The 18,849-nt window shown below is 40.6% G+C and overlaps 1 pseudogene; it reads left to right on the forward strand.

The window, feature by feature from the left end:
• The first annotated feature begins 1,459 nt into the window (after positions 1-1,459).
• Positions 1,460-18,849, forward strand: part of LOC100952487 — a 143,660-nt pseudogene continuing 126,270 nt past the window's right edge.

Below are 18,849 nucleotides of genomic sequence, written 5' to 3' on the forward strand. Positions count from 1 at the left end.
CTGGGTTTGGGGTGGAATGTTCTTCCTTTTCCAGTTGCTTAAGATGTCCCATTAAGTTGTTAACTTCCTCCCTTTCTGTTCTTTTGAGGAAGGGTTGTAATGCTATAAATTTCCCTCTTAGGACTTCCTTTGCGGTATCCCAGAGGTTCTGATAACTCATATCTTAATTATCATTATGTTCTAAAAATTTGGTAATTTCCTTCTTGATCTCGTCTTTGACCCATCTATCATTCAGCATTAGGTTATTTAGCTTCCATGTTTTTGTACAAGACTGCGAATTCCTGTTGTTACTGAGTTCAACTTTTATTCCATGATGGTCCGAGAAGATGCATGGAATAATTTCTATTCTTTTAAATTTACTGAGGTTAGACTTATGGCCTATGATGTGAGAAATTTTGGAGTATGTTCCATGGACAGATGAGAATAATGTGTACTCAGTTTTGTTAGGATAAAAAGTTCTATAGATGTCTGTTAGGTCCAAATGTTGGAAAGTTAAATTTAAATCTAAGATTTCTTTCCTCAACTTCTTTTTGGAGGATCTGTGAGATTTTACTTTTCTATTTATAGTTAGTCTGGCCAAAGGTTTATCCATTTTATTTAGTTTTTCAAAAAAAAAACAACTTTTTATTTCATTAATATTCTGAATTATTCTTTTGTTTTCGATTTATTAATCTCTGATTTAATTTTGGATATTTCTTTTCTTCTGTTGGGTTTAGGCTCAGATTGTTCTCCTTTTACTAATTCCATAAGATGGCTTGTGAATTTGTTGATGTGCTCTCTTTCTGTTTTTCAGATGCAGGCATCTAAAGAGATAAATTTTCCTCTCAGGACTGTTTTTTCTGTATCCCATATGTTTTGATTGCTTGTCCCTTCATTGTTGTTATGCTCAAGGAAGTTAATGTTTTCCTTGTAAAGGAGGCCAAGAGCCAGATAACCTCTGAGAAGATGATTTACAGCTGAGGGGTGGACCCTCAGGCCGTTTGTCCACAGGTGTTTCTTGTGGAAGAAGAGCCTAAGCCTTTAGCACATAGTCATTTATTAATTACTCCCCTCACCTGTGTTGTACGGTCTCTATAAAAGGCTAGGGTGGAGGTTGCTCAGGGATACCCTGCAAAGAAAGGCTAGCCTTCATCCTACAAGCTTGTACTTCTAATCCACGTCACACCTGGTTCCTTCTTGTGGTGATCAAGATCAGGGACATAGGGGTCTGAGTGGTTGTGACATTTTGGCGTAGTTGGCAGGGCACAGCAGGATATGGCAGGACACAGCAGGACACAACAGAACACCAGGGAGGGGATCAAAAGGGAAAGTGACACTCAGAAGTAAGTGAAGCCTTTGGTAGACAGTGAGAAGAAGTCCAAAGGGAAACTCCACTCTAGGCAAGTGGGATCTTTGGCCACTCTAGAAGCTAGGGAACCTCACTTGGAATAAGTGAGGTGTTCCATAAATAAGCATAGATATGGGTAACTTTCTGTTTGGGGAGTTGCAAGAAGTAGAAACTGAGGAAGAAGGTAATGTTCAAGCAGAATTTGAAAGTGAGGAGAATAGTGAGGTTCAGTGGGAAGCTGGACCTAAGGAGAACTGGGAATCAAGAGCATATGATACAGATACAAATAAGCAAGTAATTACCTCTTTGGCCACTATGGCTGCTCAAATCAAACAATTGGAAGATCAGGTAAATAGTCTCACCATCAGAAATGCGAACTTAGAGTACCCAATATTGCCCTCAGCACCTCCCTATGTAAATGAACCACCTGTGACTTCTGTTATAAAGGCTGTGTTAGAAGGGCATAGAACTGGTGACTTTGAGTAGGAAGACACTTTAGGGCTTTTTCCAGTTATGGTAACTAATATTCCTACCGATCCACAACACTCTCAAGGGGGCCAGAGTTTTGATCACCATATGATCACCTTTGCAGTTCTGAAAGATTTGCAACAGGCCATAGCACAGTGTGGTATGCAATCCTTGTTTTCTAGAGTACCGTTACAGGGGCTTGTACAAGAACAACAGCTCATTCTTTGACTGGGATACGACAGCCAGAACTGTTCTTGAATCTGGACAGTATTTACAGTTCAAAACTTGGTGGAAGGAGGAGGCTAACCTGATGAGTTGCCAAAAGCAGCAGAGAGGAATCCCTATAACATCAGAACAGCTCACTGGTTCTGATCAGTGGGTGAGGATCCCCAATCAACTTCAGTACAATGACATAGCTGTGGTCCAGACAAGACTCTGTTGTCTTAGGGCCTGGGAAAAGGTTCAGGCTCCTGGAGATACATCTAAATCTTTTATTAAGATAATGCAATCGAGGAATGAACCTTATACCGACTTTCGAGCCTGACTAAAAACTGCAGTAGATAAGGCTGTTGCCCAGCTGTAGCTGAGAGACATGATTTTTCAACGTTTAGCATTTGAGAATGCTAACTCTGAGTGTCAAAAGGTCCTGTGACCTTTGAGAACACAAAACACTCCTGTAGAGAAATATATATATGGGAATGTGCTGATATAGGAATAGAATCCCACAAGGCTAAGTTACTTGCTGCCACTTTCAAAGGGGTCAGTTCGTACCAGCCTAAATGTCATAACTGTGGAAAATTGGGACATAGGAGAAAAGAATGTTCAAAAGGGAAGATCTATAGAAAACACAGTGACCAAAGGACTTATAGCAAATGGAAACCTCCCAGGTTATGTCCCAGGTGTAAGAAAGCACCTCACTGGGTGAGTGAGTGCCACTCTCAGTTTGATAAAAAAAGGAACAGCTGGCTCAGTGCCTGTGGCTCAAGTGGCTAGGGTGCCAGCCACATACACCTGAGGTGGCAGGTTCGAATCCAGCCCGGGCCCACTGGACAACAATGATGGCTGCAACCAAAAAATAGCTGGGCATTGTGGCAGGTGCCTGTGGTCCCAGCTACTTGGGAGGCTGAGGCAGTGGACTCGCTTGAGCCCAGGAGTTGGAGGTTGCTGTGAGCTGCGATGCCATGGCACTCTACCCAGGGGGATAGCTTGAGGCTCTGTCTCAAAAAAAAAAAAAAAAGGAACAGCTTTGCCACCAGGAAACTAGTAGACAGTCCCTGTCCAGGGCTCACAGACAAAAAATTTGGGCCAGGGAATGTACTTATTCACCAGCAACTTCACTCTGTTCATTCTCTTTTACATGCCACCTCAAGCAGTGTTGCTTTGGATTTATCAACATATGATAATGTACTTTTGCTTCCCAGCATGGGAACAAAAGAATTGAAAACAGGAGTGTGTGGTCCTCTGTCCTCAGGTACTGTTGGATTGTTGCTTGGGAAAAGTGAACTAGCACCTCAGGGGATGTTCATTCACGTAGGTGTTATTGATGGTAATTACTCAGGGGAGATACTGATCATGATCTCAGTAAACCAGCCAACTCAAATTTTGGCCAGACAAAAGATTGCTCAATTGCTACTCTTGCCTCGCATTAAGTCACAAGGTACTGGGGAAAAACATACTGGTGAGCCTGGTAATACAAGCCATATTTTCTGGCAAACATCTGTTGATAAGAGTAGGCCTCAGTTAACTCTTACTTTGAAGGATAAAACCTTTACTGGCTTGTTAGACACCGGTGCTGAAGTTTTGGTAATGGCTCTAAATCAGTGGCCCAGGGAATGGCCAAAACAAGTTGTTGATATTACTTTTGTTGGCATCAGAACTCCACACTCAATCTTTCAGAGTATTTTGCCTTTGACCTGCTTGGGGCCTGATAAGTAGAATGCTCAAATCTGACCATATATAGCTGAAATTGCTACTAACTTATGGGTTCGTGATTTGCTCCAGCAATGAAATACTGTGATAACCATACCATTCCCTCACGTTAATTCCTTGCAAATGTCAAATTTAGCATAGAGGCCACTGCCCTGAAATATGCTTTCAGGTTATCCTGGAAGAGTGGTAATCCAGTGTGAGTTGACCAGTGGCCGTTAACTATGGAACAACTGGATGTTTTAAAATTAATAGTTCAGGAGCAATTGGAACAAGGGCACATAGAGCCATCTAGCAGCCCATGGAACTCTCCGATTTTTGCGATAAAAAATAAATCAGGCAAATGGAGAATGCTCACTGACCTTCACAAAGTTAAAAAAACTATTATACCCATGGGACCCCTACAATTAGGACTTCCTTTACCCTCTATGGTTCGTTTCAATTGGCATTTGTATGCTATTAACTTAAAGGATTGTTTCTTCACCATATACCTACATCCTGAAGACTGACCACATTTTGCTTTTTTGGTTCCTGTCTATAATCATCAGAAGCCTCCCCAGTGTTACCAGTGGAAGGTTCTGCTACAAGGTATGATGAATAGTCCTACATTGTGTCAACAGTTTGTTGATCAACCATTACAGATTTTTAGAAGGAGATACTCTACAGCCTACATTATTCATTATATGGATGACATCTTATTGGCACATCAGAGTTTCACAGTTTTACAGGACATGTTTGATCAAGCGATATGTATATTAAAGTCTTATGGTCTTCAGATTCCTTTAGAAAAGGTGCAAACTACAGCTTCTTATAATTATTTAGGATATAAATTGACTCAAACTCAAATTCTTCCACAACATGTTCAACTCTGATTGGATTCCCTGTCTACTTTAAATGACTTTCAAAAGCTATTAGGCTATGTTAATTGGTTACATTCTATTTTAGGAATTCCAACCTATGTTTTGTCTATTCTTTTCAAAATTCTGTAAGGACCTTTCGACGTAAATAGTACTTGTTCACTCACTCTGGAAGCTAAGGAAGAACTGCAACTAATTGAAACGGAGTTTGCATCAAAACAATTAGATAGGTTTCCAATTGAGCTAATATTATAGCCACTAGTCATTCCCCAACCAGAGTTATTTATCAAGTAGATACTCTCTTACGATGATTGTTCTTTCCTAACAGAACTACACAAAAATTGCAACAATACTTAGATAAAATTTGTGAGTTGGTTGCTAAGGGTAGAAATTGAATTTGCCAACTTTCAGGTTATGATCCTTATTCTATTATTGTTCCTTTCACAGAAAAGAAAATTCAACTCAATTTTCAATTATCACTATTGTGGCAAATTGATTTTGCATCCCGTATAAGCTCAATTAGTAATGAATATCCCAATTACAAAAGATTTCAGTTTTTAAAGCTTAATGCGAAAATGCTCCGTAAGAAATTTCAACTTACAAGAACTCAGTCTCAGAAGATTCTTTCTAATTTCCCTTCTTGTTCTAGGATACATTTACCTCCCTTCTTGGAAGGAACCAACCCTAGGGGATAAGCAGAAAATCAGATATGGCAGATGGATGTGACCATTGTCTCATCCTTTGGTAGACTGAAACATGTACATCACTCTATAGATACTTTCTCTCATTTCTCTTGGGCTACTGCTTTACTGGGAGAAAGGACTCACCATGTCATTCAACGTTTGTTAGAGTGCTTTAACATTATGGGTACCCCTAAACCTATTAAAACTGATAATGCACCTTCTTATTCTACTCACAAATGAAATACTTTCCTATCTTTTTGGAATATTCAATTATCTCATGGTATTCCTTATAAATCTCAAGGACAAGCCATCATAAAACATTGAAAGATATGTTAGATAAACAGAGAGGGGGAGAGGATATTCTCCCCTTGAATAATAGTCCTAGGTATATGCTCACTAGAGCTCTTTTCACTCTCAATTTTCTGAATCTCAGCAATGACAAAAAGACAGCTGCAGAACACCATTGGACATCTCTCATTCATTCACCATCCTCTCCAATACAACAACCTATTTTTTATAAAGAAAAAAAAAAACGTGACATGTCAGAGTGGAAGCCTGGTTATGTACTGCATTGGGGTCAAGGTTTTGCCCATATTATTACAGAAAATCAAGAGATGCAGTGGTTACCAGCCCACTGGATTAAGCCTCAACATGAGCAGGAAATCTTGACAACACCCTAACAAATTTGTTTTCACTAACTTTTCTTTTATTCACAGGACCATAGCCTAGGTAATTTCATAATAGAGAAACCCTGGATCAATCTCCTCTGTAGGAACTCTAGCTGCCTCTCCCATATCACCGTCCATTATTAGCAGGAAGCAGTTAAGAGCAGTCAGCATCATTTTTCCCTAAAAGGCAGTTGGAACTTCTGTGCAGAGTGGGAAGATTGATACAGGATTTCATTATTTGAGGCTGTATATTAAGCCCCAGGCAAGCTTAGGATGCATCTTCTAAACCTTGGAAGGTTATGACAATAAAGACCTCAAACAGCAGGCTTTAAGGTAAGGTTATTTTGGTATCGGCCAAGGTAAGAGAATTTCACTTATAGGATTTATATCTGTTTTAGCTGATCTTTACTTAAGGTTATACTACTCTTTGGAAAGGGTCTGAGTTTGGTACAACCCTTTCCCCACCTAATATAACTTCGGTGGTCGTTATGGGTCAGCCTGTAGCACATGCTTGGGTGGTGATTAGCACAAAGGGGACAGGTTTTCCCCTATGCCTAGTTTGGCTAAATTAGTTTCCTTTATAACTGGATTAGCTCCGTTGGTGTATTTTTGTTATACTTATATACCCTTTTGTTTCTTTTCTTCTTTTTCAAATTTTTTTATTAGATCATAATTGTGTACATTAATTCTATCATAAGATACAGTGTGTTGCTTCCATATGTAGTTTGGAAAACTCTCATCCAACTGGCTAACATAGCCATCATGTCTTTTTCATAATTGTTGTGTTAAGACATTTATATTCAACCTTTAGACAAATTCACATGTACCCTCAGAATGGGAAAAGATATTTGCTGGTTATGCTTCTGACAAAGGTCTTATAACCCTTTTGTTTCTTTTACTTAACAAGAAGGAAAGCTCCTCAGTGAGGATAATGGCTGAAATAACCAACAACAGATGTTCTCCCTTGGCTATCCAGAACTGTCTTTAATACACTAAAGAGGGGAAATGTAGAGGACACCAAGAGCCAGATGACCTCTGAGCAAGATGATTTACAGCTGGGGGGTGGACCCTCAGGCCATTTGTTCGCAGATGTTCCTTGTGGAAGAAGAGCCTGAGCCTTCAACACATAGTTATTTGTTAATTACTCCCCTCACCTGTGTTGTACGGTCTCAATAAAAGGCTAGTGCTGAGGTTGCTCGGGGCTACCCTACAAAGAAGGGCTAGCCTGCCTCCTACAAGCTTGTACTTCTAATCCACATCACCCCTGGTTCCTTCCTGTGATGATCGAGACAAGAGCCATAGGGGCCAGAGGGGTTGCAACATTTCCTCTTTTATTTCTTCCTGCACTCAACTGTCTTTCAGTATAAGGTTATTTAATTTCCAGTCTTTGTGTGGGGTTGAACATTTTTGTTGGAGTTGAGTTCCACCTTTAATGCCTTGTGGTCTGAGAATGTACAAGGTAAATTTTCAATTCTTTTGATTCTGTTGAGGTTTGTTTTGTGGCCTAGAATATGATCAATTTTGGAGAATGTTTCATGGGCCCATGAGAAGAATGTATATTATCTTTGGGATGGAGTGTTCTATATACATCTATCAAGCACAGTTGTTATAGGGTCTCATTTACTTATATATTTGTTTAATTTCTGTTTAGAGGATCTGTCCATATCTGTAAGAGGAGTGTTAAAGTTCCCTGTTATTATTGTGTTATATAATGTCACATTGCTCAGACTAATTAAGGTCTGTTTCAAGAATCTGGGAGCATTTAAGTTGGGTTCATGAATATTTAGAATTGAAATGTCTTCTTGTTGTATTTTTCCCTTGACCAATATGAAGTGTCCATTTTTGTCTTTTTTCCTTTAATTGCTTTAAATTCATATGTATCTGAAAATAAGATTCCAACCCCTCTTTTCTTCTGAGTTCCATTTACCTGAAAAATTGTCTTCCAACCCTTAACTCTGAGTTTTAATTTGTCTTTTGAGGCTAGGTGGGTTTCCTGCAGAGAGCATATGGATAGCTTGTGTTTTATAATCCAAACAGCCATTCTGTGCCTCTTCTATGGGGAATTATAGCATGAGATAATTTGTAGGTGTGGAAGCATTCTTTTCTTCTTATTTTATAGAAGTCCATTGCTTAGTTTTATCTTTGGCATCATTGTGGAAGCTAGTTCTGTCCTTTTATTTCTGGGTACTTACTTTGCTGGTGCTACATTGTGAAGGTCAGTGTGCAGAACAGGTGGAAGTATTTCCTGTAGAGCTGATCCTGTTGTACCACATTTCCTCAATATTTGCATATCAGTAAAAGATTTGATTTCTCCATCAGTTTTAAAAATTAGCTTTGCAGGAAATAGAATTCTGCACTGGAAATTATTTTGTTAAAGTACATTAAAAGTAGATGACTATTATTTTCTAGCTTGAAAATTTCATTAGAGAAGTCTGCAGTCATCCTGATGGACTTGTCCCTATAGGTTAATTGGTGCTTATTCTTGGCAGCTTGCAGAATATATATATATTTTTTGCCTTGACTTTGGACAGGTTCATCACAATGTGTCTTGGAGAATCTCTATTTGAGTTGAGATGATCTGCGTTCCAATATCACTCTGAAAGGAGTGTGTCAGAATCTTTGGTGATATTTGGGGGATTTACATTTATTATATTCTCTAATATGACTTCCATTCCTCTGAAGCATTCTTCTTTCCCTTCTGGGATACCTCTAACTTGTATGTTTGAATGCTTCATAAAGTTCCATAATTCTGTCAGTGAACGTTCTGCTTTCTCTCTCTTCTTTTCTGCCTCTTTAACTGAGTTATCTTAAGAGCTTTGTCCTCTACGTCTGAGATTCTTTATTCTACATGGTGTAATCTGTTGTTGATACTTTATATTGCATCTGGAAGTTCCCTAAATGACTGCTTCAATTCCTTCAGCTCTGCTATATCCTTTCTATGGTCTTCATATTGCTCATCTCTTATTTGATTCTGCTTTTGGACTTCCTTTAGGTTATTTTCCACATTCTCAGCAATTTCCTTCATTGTTTTCATCATCTGTATTTTAAATTACCCTCTGTCATTTCTAACATTTCTTTATAGGTGGAATTGTCTGCAGTAGCTACATTATGGTCCCTTGAGGGGGTTGCTCTGGACTGTTTTTTCATGTTGCCAGAATTTTTATGCTGATTCTTCTTCATTAGTGTTTTCTTTTATATGTTTCCTTGCCCTAATTTTCCTTTCACTTCCTCTTACTCTTCAAGTTACCATTCCTCTGTCCTAGATTTTGATGAGCTTTTTTGGTATATGGCTAAAAGCATGAGAAGATTGAAGAGCAAGAAGGAACAAAAAGATTAGGGGGAGGAGCAAGATGGTGGCCTACTAACAGCTTCCTTGCAACTGGTCACAGTGAGTCCAGGGAGAGGAGACTACAGGTATCTCTGGCTGGTGGTATTGGCCCAGAAACATCCCTTTGGAGACACAGGGAATCAGTGAGGGACTTCTGGACCCCATAAGGAGGACAAAAGCAGTGGAGAACTGGAAAGTGTTTTCCTGTGTTTGTTTTGTCTAATCCCACCAGCAGCTATAAATATGGCAGCTGTGAGTTTGCAAACTGGAAAGGCCTTACCTGTGAGCTGTTTGGGTATTTTTATTTTTTGGACTTGGCATTCAGTTGAGCTACCTTGGGAGAGCTTGGGCAAGAGAGTGAAGGACTTTAAGCATTATTTACAGCCCTAGACTGAGCCGCTGAGCTGGACGGAGCTAATAGTGCTTGGCTGTGGGCCTTGCGGAGCCATTGTGGGAGAACTACCCTGGCAAGCTCTGCCCTCAGGGTCACAGAACAGGGATCGGGTGGGAGCAAGTGATCTAGTGACTGAGCAGCCTAAAGGTGGGGACTGAGATGCCTTGCAGCCTTGGCCGTCAGGGGCATACTGTGAGATCAGTTTAGGCACACTGGGTAAGTAGACAGCCACTTCAGGAGTGATCCCAGCAACAAGTGCTGTCCCGGGAAAGCTTCTGCTTAGCCCAGATTGGCAGTTTAAAGTGCCCTTTAAGCCGGCTGAAGTGAGATTTAGGGTCTCCACCCTACGTGGTTTGAGAAATCAGCAGAGGCCTCCAGTATCCATCTCTCATCAGCCCTATCAGCTGTGTGATTAACATCTCATACCTCAGAAGACCACCTGTTGCCCAGACAATATTCAGCAAGATATATATAGTGCTTTATTTTTTTCCTTTTTTTTCCTTTTTTTGTTTGTTTTTCTTTTTTTTCAATTTCAACATTTTCCTTATAGATTTTTATTTTCATTCTTCATTTTTCTAGTTTTAATACAATTTTTCATTATTGTTCTTTTTCAACAATTAGAACTCCATTTCTGCTATAGTGTTTCTACACCTATTATTTGGCCTTTTGCCCAATTTTATCCCAAAAGAAACTGCTTTTTTTGATTTTATTTATAGCATTTTTGTCTTTCCTCTCTACTTGGTGGAGGTGGGGTACTGTGTCTGAACAGGCTAGCAAAGAGCTATTGACCTCAAGGGAGCAACCCAACCTGGCACCTCCAGAGGTTGGGGGTCACTAAAGTTGGGTCAAAGTACCCTACTGTACACCTATATTGCTCCTTTATCCCTCTTTCTGTGCCTCTCTTCTCTTCATTAATATTCCCTCTTACCTACCCCCTCTCCTATTGCTTTTTTCTCCCCCCCCCCTTTTTTTCTCTTTTTTCTCTTCCTGCTTTTCAATCTTCTTACCCTTCTGGTCCTGTATAGGAACCTAGTCCAGAGGCACAGGAACTTACATAGCAAGAGGGAGTGAAAGGAAAATTAGGTCAAGGAAGCAGATAAGTCACTCCTGAGGAAGAACCAGCAGAAAAATCTTGGCAATATGAAAGAATAGTCCAGAGAAACCCTCCCAAGGGAATGTGAGGTAGCTACTGCTGAAGATTCCACCCATAAAGAAATGTTAGAAATGACAGAAAAGGAATTTAGAATAAAGATGATGAAAACAATAAAGGAAATGATAGAAAATAAGCAAAAGGAAATCTAAAAACAGAATCAAATGAGAGATGAATGATATGAAGAATATAGAAAGGATATAGGAGAGCTGAAGGAACGGAAGCAGTCACTTAAGGAACTTAAAGATGCAATAGAAAGTATCAACAGCAGATTAGACCACGCAGAAGAAAGATTCTCAAAGGTAGAGGACAAAGCTCTTGAGATATCTCAGATAGTAAAAGAGGCAGAAAAGAAGAGAGAGAAAGCAGAACGTTCACTGTCTGAATTGTGGGACTATATGAAGCATTCAAACATATGAGTTATAGGTATCCCAGAAGGGGAAGAAGAATGCCCCAGGGGAATGGAAGTCATACTTGAGAATATTATAAATGAAAAATTCCCAAATATCACTAAAGATTCTGACACACTCCTTTCAGAGGGATATCGGACCCCAGGTCACCTCAACTCTAACCGAACTTCTCCAATACACATTGTGATGAACCTGTCCAAAGTTAAGATAAAAGAAAAGATTCTTTAAGCTGCCAGAGTAAGTGACAGTTGAGCTAAAGGGGCAAATCCATCAGGGTGACTTCAGACTTCTCTAATGAAACTTTTCAAGCCAGAAGGCACTGGTCATCTACCTTTAATCTACTTAAACAGAACAATTTCCAGCACAGAATTCTATATCCTGCTAAGCCAAGCTTTAAAATTCATGGAGAAATAAAAATCATTTACTGATATACATTGAGAAAATTTGCCACAACAAGACCAGCTCTACAGGAAATACTTCAACCCGTTCTACACGCTGACCATCACAATGGATCAACAGCAAAGTAAGAACTCAGAAATTAAAGGACAGAACCTAACTTCCACCATGATTCAAAAGATAAAACTAAGCAATGGACTCTCACAAAATAAGATGAATACAACACTACCACACTTATCAATTATCTCAATAAATGTCAATGGCTTGAATTCCCCACTGAAGACGCACAGATTGGCTGACTGGATTAAAAAACACAAGCCATCCATTTACTGTCTACAGGAAACACACCTAGCTTCAAAAGAAAAGTTTAAACCCCGAGTTAAGAGTTGGAAGACAATTTTTCAGGCAAACGGAATTCAGAAGAAAAGAGGATTTGCAAACTTATTTTCAGATACATATGGATTTAAAGCAACTAAAGTCAAAAAAGACAAATATGGTCACTTTATACTGGTCAAGGGAAAAATACAACAAGAAGACATTTCAATTTAATGCACCCAATTTAAATGTTCCAAGATTTTTGAAGCAGACATTGCTCAGTCTGAGCAATATTACATCCTATAATACCATAATAACAGGGGACTTCAATACTCCTTTTACAGAGCTGGACAGATCCTATAAACAGAAGTTAAACAAATATATCAAGGACTTAAATGAGACCCTAGAGCAATGGTGCTTGATAGACGCATATAAAGCACTCCATTCCAAAGATAAAGAATATACATTCTTCTCATCACCCCATAGAACATTCTCCAAGATTGATCATAAACTAGGACACAAAACAAACCTCAACAGAATAAAAAGAAATGAAATTTTATCTTGTATCTTCTCAGACCACAAGGCATTAAAGGTGGAACTGAACTCCAACAAAAACCTTCAACCTCACACAAAGGCATGGAAATTAAACAACCTTATGGTGAATGACAGTTGGGTTCAGGGAAAAATAAAAGAGGAACTTCCTTGAGCACAAGAATAATGATGACACAAGCTACCAAAACCTGTGGGATATAGCAAAAGAAGTTTTGAGATAAAAATCTATTGCTTTAGATGCCTACATTCAAAAAACAGAAAGAGAGCATGTCAACAAATTCACAAGCCATCTTATGGAATTGGAAAATGAAGAACAATCTAAGCCTAAACCCAGCAGAAGAAGATAAATACCCAAAATTAAATCAGAGATCAATGAAATTGAAAACAAAAGAATCATTCAGAAAATTAATAAAACAAGGAGTTGGTTTTTTGAAAAAATAATTAAAATAGATAAATCTTTGACCAGACTAACTAGAAATAGAAGAGTAAAATTTCTAGTAACCTCAATCAGAAATGATAAAGAGGAAATTAGAACTGATGCCACAGAGATATAAGAGATTATCTCTGAAAACTACAAAAACTCTATGCTCTGAAATTTGACAATGTGAAGGAAATGGATCAATATTTGGAACCACACCCTCTCCCTAGACTTAGCCAGGAAGAAACAGAGCTCCTGAACAGGCCAATTTCAAGCACTGAGATTAAAGAAACAATAAAAAATCTTCCTACCAAAAAATGCCCTGGTTTAGATGGCTTCACACCAGAATTCTATCAAATCTTCAAGGAAAAGCTTATTCTCATACCCCAGAAATTATTCCAAAAAATTGAGGAGGAAGGAATCTTCCCCAACACATTCTATGAAGCAAACATCACCCTGATACCAAAACCAGGAAAAGACCCAACTAAAAAGGAGAATTTCAGACCAATTTCACTAATGAATATGGATGCAAAAATTCTCAACAAAATCTTAGCCAATAGATTACAGCTTATCATCAAAAAAATCATACATCATGATCAAGTAGGTTCATCTCAGGGATGCAAGGTTTGTTTAATATATGCAAGTCTATAAACGTTATTCACTGTATCAACAGAAGTAAAACCAAAGACTATATCTGATCCTCTCAATAGATGCAGAAAAAGCATTCAATAAAATCCAGCATCCTTTTTCTAATTAGAACACTCACAAGTATAGCATACATGGCACATTTCTGAAACTGATTGAAGCTATCTATGACAAATTCACAGCTAATATTTTACTGAATGGAGTAAAACTGAAAGCTTTTCCTCTCCTAACTGGAACCAGAAAAGGTTGTCCTCTGTCACCATTACTATTCAACATAGTGCTGGAAGTTCTAGCCAATACAATTAGACAAGACAAGGAAATGAAGGGCATCCAAATGGGAGAAGAGGAGGTTAAACTCTCCCTTTTTGCTGACGATATGATCTTATACTTAGAGAACCCCAAAGACTCAACCACAAGACTCCTGGAAGTTATCAAAAAATTCATTAATGTCTCAGGATACAAAATCAATGTCCACAAGTCAGTTGTCTTTGTATATGCCAATAACAGCCAAGATGAGAGGCAGATTAAGAACACAACTCCCTTTACCATGGCTTCAAATAAAATGAAATACCTAATAATATACCTAACAAAAGAGGTGAAGTACCTCTATAAAGAAAATAATGAAACTTTAAGAAAGGAAATAGCAGAGTATATTAACAAATGAAAGAACATACCATGCTTATAGCTGGGAAGAATCAACATTGTTAAAATGTCTATACTTCCCAAAGCAATCTACCTATTCAATGCCATCTCTATTAAAATACCAACATCATACTTTCAAGATTTGGAAAAAATGATTCTGCATTTTGTATGGAACCAAAAAAAATATCATATAGCTAAGACAATTCTTAGTAATAAAAATTAAGCTAGAGGCATCACCATATCAGATTTTAGGCTGTACTACAAAGCCATAGTGGTCAAGACAGCATGCTACTGGCACAAAAATAGAGACATAGACATTTGGAATCGAATAGAAAATCAGTAAGTGAAACTAACATCTTACAACCACCTAATCTTCAATAAACCAAATAAAACATAACTTGGGGGAAAGTCTCCCCTATTCAATAAATGGTGCTGGGAGAACTGGATATCCACATGTAGAAGACTGAAACTGGACCTACACCTTTCCCCACTCACAAAAATTGATTCAAGATGGATAAAGGACTTAAATTTAAGGCATGAAACAATAAAAATCCTCAAAGAAAGTATAGGAAAAACTCTGGAGATATCAGCCTGGGGAAAGACTTCACGAAGAAGACTGCCATGGCAATGGCAACAACAACAAGAATAAACAAATGAGACTGAAACTGAAAAGATTCTGTACAACTAAGGAGACAACAACCAAAGCAAATAGACAACCTACACAATGGGAAAGGATATTTGCATATTTTGAATCAGACAAAAGCTTGATAACTAGGATCTATAGAGAACTCAAATTAATTCACATGAAAATAGCCAACAATCCCATATATCAATAGGCAAGAGACATGAATAGAACCTTCTCTAAAGAAGACAGACAAATGGATAACAAACATATGAAAAAATGCTCATCATCCCTAATTATTAGAGAAATGCAAATCAAAACCACCCTGAGATACCATCTAACCCCAGCGAGAATGGCTCACATCACAAAATCTCAAAACTGCAGATGCTGGTGTGGATATGGAGAGAAGGAAACAGTGTTACACTGCTTTGCTGGTGGGACTGCAAACTAATACAACCTTTTGGAAGGAAGTATGGACAACCCACAAAGAACTCAAGCTAGACCTCCCTTTGGATCCTGCAATCCCATTACTGGGCATCTACCCAGAAGGAAAAAAATCCTTTTATCATAAGGACACTTGCACTAGACTGTTTATTGGAGCTAAATTTACAATTGCCAAAATGTGGAAACAGCCTAAATGCCCACCAACCCAGGAATGGATTAACAAGCTATGGTATATGTATAACACGGAATACTATTCAGTCATTAAAAAAATGGAGACTTTACAGCCTTTGTACTAACATGGATGGAAGTGGAACACATTATTTTTAGTAAAGCATCACAAGAATGGAGAAGCATGAATCCTATTTACTCAATTTTTATATGAGGAACATTAATGGCAATTAATGACATGGTGGGAGTGGGGGAAGGGAAGAGCAGAGAGAGGAAGGAGGGAGGAGTGGGAAAGGGATTAGCAGAGAGAGGGAAGGAGAGAGGGGGTGGGGTCTTGGTGTGTGCCCTTTTGGGGGCAAGACACGATTGTAAGAGGGACTTTACCTAACAAATGCAATCAGTGAAACCTGGTTTTTCATACGCTCAATGAATCCCCAACAATAAATTAAAAAAAAAAAAACTACATGAAGTGGAGTTGAAGAATTTAAGGAGAAATTTACAGAGGTATACAACTTACTATAAACTGTGTAAAAAAAAATCAGATGCACTAATGCAGGCATCCTCAAAGTACGGCCCACGGGCCACATGTGGCTCACTGAGGACATTTATCTGGTCCGCCAGGTGTTTTTGCCAATGCTGCCTGTCCTGCTTAGCAGCCAACTCGTCCTGGGGCCTGCAATCTGGCCCTCCTATGTTCTGAGGGGCAGTGAACTGGCACCCTGTTTAAAAAGTTTGAGGAGGGGCGGAGCCAAGATGGCAGACTGCAGCCAGCTTTTTACAGAAGCTTGCATCCAGAAGGCGGATGAAAGGACAGAAGCTTAGCAAATTAGCTGATGGTTTGGAGCAGAGACAAGAGAGAAGATTGAAGAGCATACTTCAACCTTCCTGAGGCGAGCTGCGACCCCAAAAATACAACCAAAAGGTACAAAATCCACCACCAAGCGGACGGGAGTTCCCTCCCCCACAACAAGGGCTCGCAGTTTACTCCATGCAAACAAGCAAGCAGAGTTCAAACTTCCTCCCACTCTATTCCACGGGAGAGACCACCTAAAAACTGGACCTCCTACCCCTGCTGGCGTGCCACGGCACCCTCTGGCCAGACATAAAACTGTAAAACTGTAAAAATCTGTATATATTCCCCACCTGCAACATTGAACTGCGAGGAGTCCCCACCCACCCACTCCGAGATCTGGAGGTTTATTACCTATGGAGTCCTGATTCTTGGGCATCTCCTTGAGAGAAGTGGAGGGGGAAAGGGCTGGTGCTATTCTGTGCTGACTGTGGTGCGGGCATGACAAAAGGAGAGTCAGCTCGAGGGACGCCAGTGCAGAGACAGTGGCATCCTGATCGGCACGCCATCCCGGACAGCAGCCACAGGCAGGGCGCACTTAACTTTCTTGGGTGGAGCCCCAGCCCTCAGGGGGCTAATGGGGCTGAGACAAAGGCAGTGGGCGGGCAGAGGCTAGAATTGACACCTGAGTTTAAAGCCAAATGCAACCTCTGATTTACAGAGAAATCTAGCCAGACAGAAGCCTAATTTAAACACGCAAGGCCCCCCTGCTGAACTCAGATTTCTGGCTGATTTTGCCAGGTAAACCCCAGGAGCAGTGGCCTACTGGAGTGAATAGGGCCACAGACCTGGAGGATTACGAGTGACTGGGTGCAAGGTGGGGAAGGAGGTATTAACCTTCCCAAACTAAACTATTTGCCAGGTGGGTCCCTTTCCCCTCGCAGAGCACTGGAACAAGTTATATCTGAACTGCAAGCAGACCCCTCTTACTAGCTCTGAGAGACATTTGAACTCTTCCACCTGAAATGGGTGCTGACTGGGACAACTGATTTGGACCCCTGAAACCTGGTAGACCACCCAAGGACTATTCAAAGGGGAACCTTGGGTGTATGGTTGAGGGAAGGCTTGAACTATATAAAACTGTATATATTCCCCATCTGCAACATTGAACTCTGAGGAGTCCCCACCTACTCACTCCAAGGTTTGGAGAGAAATCTAGCCGGACAGAAACCTAATTTAAAAATGCAAGGCCCCCATTCCGAACTCAGATTTCTGGCTGATTTTGACAGGTAAACCCCGGGAGCAGTGGCCTACTGGAGTGAATAGGGTCACGGACCTGGGGGACCACAAGTGACTGGGTGTAAGGTAGGGAAGGTGATATTAACCTTCCCAGACTAACCCTGTTGCCGAGTGGGTCCCTTTGCCCTCACGGAGCCAGGCGGGCCCCAAAACTGCTTGCTAGAGTCGCACGCCCCATGGGCAGCAGGCTTCTGCTCTGGGCAGGCCCAGTACCACTTGCTAGGGCCACAGGTGTGCAGCAGGCGTCCCGCAGGCAGAGGCAGAGAAATCCTCCACTCTAGGAAGACCCAAAACAGCTTGCGAGAGACACATACACCCCACGGGGGCCAGGAAAAGTGTTCCCCGCTCCAGGCTCCCAAGCTGGGTGGGCCTAGAACTGCTTGCTAGAGCCAGGCTCGCCCTGCAGGTGGTGGTGGAGGGGTCTACCACTCTTGGAGGACCCAGAAATATTTGCTAGAGCCACATACGTCCCTCGGACAGAGGTGGAGGAGTCCCCCGCTCCGGGCTTCCGCACTGGGAGAGCACCGATCGGCTTGCTAGCGCTGCACACGTCCAATGGGTGATGGTGAAGTAGTCCCCTGCTTCCCCCCCGCTACTCTGGTGGGGTGGAATGAGGACTGATCTGGTCGCTCGTGTACCCTGTGCTACCGCTGCCATTCCCCTACCCTCTGGCTGCTCCAGGGTGCTGAACTAGGACTGATCTAGCCACTACAGTTCCCCTGCTCCACTGGTTGCCCCAGAGGGGCCGAACTAGGACTGATCTGGTTGCCCGGCAGGCCGAACAAGGTCTAATCCGGTCACACACACTCCTGTGCAGCTGCTGCTGTTCCACTGCACCCCAGCTGCCCCAACACTCGAGAACTGGGAGAAAACCACAGACACGCTTTGCCTGTTTCTCTGGGCAACAAGAAGAAGCCATCAACTGACCGGCTCTGATAAGGTCTCCAAACAAGGTAAGCTCAGGATGGAGCGGAACCAGCGGAAAAACTCTGGCAACTAAAATAACCAGAGTAGATCAACTCCTCCAAGGGAAAAGGGGGAAGACACAATTGAAGACCCCATCCACAAACAAATGGCTGGGATGTCAGAAATCGAGTTCAGAATGTGGATAGCAAGTAAGATTAACAGACTGGAAGAAATGAAGGAATTAGAAGCTCAAGAAATTATTCAAAAGAATTCTCAAGAAATTATTTAAAAGATATCTCAAGAAATTATTCAAAAAATGACTCAAGAACTCAATGATTTCAAAGATAAAATGATCAAAGATTTTGAAACACTGAGACAAGAGGTTGCAGTCCTCAAGGATCTGAAAGACACAGTGGAAACCCTCCATAACAGACTGCAACA

This window comes from Otolemur garnettii, unplaced genomic scaffold, assembly GCF_000181295.1.
Source record: "Otolemur garnettii isolate 467f Iridium unplaced genomic scaffold, OtoGar3 scaffold00287, whole genome shotgun sequence".
Lineage (NCBI taxonomy): Eukaryota > Metazoa > Chordata > Mammalia > Primates > Galagidae > Otolemur > Otolemur garnettii.